The 1,309-nt window shown below is 47.6% G+C and overlaps 1 non-coding gene across 1 annotated transcript; it reads right to left on the bottom strand.

The window, feature by feature from the left end:
• Nucleotides 1-473: 473 nt before the first annotated feature.
• TRNAL-CAA lies at nt 474-579 on the bottom strand. Its single transcript has 2 exons — nt 542-579; nt 474-519 (listed from the first exon to the last, which is right to left on the bottom strand). It is a non-coding gene; the product is annotated as a tRNA-Leu (tRNA).
• Between the last annotated feature and the right edge of the window lie 730 nt (nt 580-1,309).

Genomic DNA, 1,309 nt, shown 5'->3' with positions numbered 1-1,309 from the left:
GAGCAAATCTGTGTAAGATTTTTTTAGACATCGCACTGTCGTGAGCCAGAGGACTGTAGACATTGGTAGGAAAGTGATACAGGAAGTATCCAGGAGAGGGCTTGGATCTGAAACAAAGTGTGCGGCCTGGCGGAGAAGAGAGGGAAACCAACAATAGCTCCCCTGTCTCCTCCCGCTCCGCTAGGCAGGGAGCTACCTGGGTCCCGAAACTCACGACTGCCAGATTATCTCGCGATGCGACAAAAAACTCAATTTCTAGTATAATCTCCGCTAGATTAAATGTTTTTGCCTCAAATATCGCGGCTTCTTGAAAACAACGCGATACTTCCGCTTTTACTCTTTTCAGTGTTCATAGTCCCTGTGAGAAAATTTTAAAAGTCGATTTTTTAAGTGTAGGTTGGTAGTTGTTTGCTCATACTTCTGAGATCAAGTTTAATATATTTGTTCCCAAAATGAAGGGGGCAAAACCAATGTGTCAGAAGTGGGATTCGAACCCACGCCTCCATTTGGAGACCAGAATCCCCAGCGCGGGGAAGCAGAGCTTGAGTCTGGCGCCTTAGACCACTCGGCCATCCTGACACCCGGGAGGAATGTGCACATTTTTCACTAAAATAGAGATCAGGGAGCAACGTTTCTGTGACGTATACGCAAAGAAGTGATGATGTCGGAGTTGCCTGGTAACGGTAAGAAAAGAAAGCCACCTGTGGATTGAAAAAGGAAAAGATTTTGCAGGAGCAGAAAAAATGTTTATGCGTAAAACTGGATACAATTCTCTTATGGGCCTTACATTCTCGAGATGGGCGTGCACACATTTCTTGTGCCCAGCCTACCAAGATTTCGGGAAGGAAGGAAAGGAAGAACATCTTTTTGTCTCGGTCGCTGGGTCGGCTTTCTAGCCTCAGATCTTCACTGAAATCTTGACAGTTGTTAGCCTTCTCCTAGGACTAGAGTTTCGTTCTTTTGAACATGGTGGGGAACAAAACACCAAAACCCTAACAAAATAAAAACCTTGGTACTATTGAACAGTCCATTTTTGTCCCCTCTATTTCGTTTCCTTTTGTCCCCAGAACTGCTCGTTGAAAAGTTTCTCTTGGGTCCGGAGTGACAGCCGGGGAACTGCTGGGAAAGTCGGTGTAGGGCGCTGATGGCTTCTGTCCGAGCAAGGGCCGCAGGGGCAAGGCCAGTTCCTGCCCCAAGGGACTGACTTGTCCCAGGTCCTGAGAAACTCCAGGAGCGACATGCTTGCCCGACACGCTTGCCCCCGACCGTCCTGGTCACTCTCTGGTGTTTCCGATTTAAAGTCTCCAAG

The sequence above is a fragment of the Propithecus coquereli genome, unplaced genomic scaffold, assembly GCF_000956105.1.
Source record: "Propithecus coquereli isolate 6110/MARCELLA unplaced genomic scaffold, Pcoq_1.0 Scaffold240, whole genome shotgun sequence".
Lineage (NCBI taxonomy): Eukaryota > Metazoa > Chordata > Mammalia > Primates > Indriidae > Propithecus > Propithecus coquereli.
Note: the sequence above shows the minus strand (reverse complement) of the source record. Positions and strands in the feature narration are given on the sequence as shown.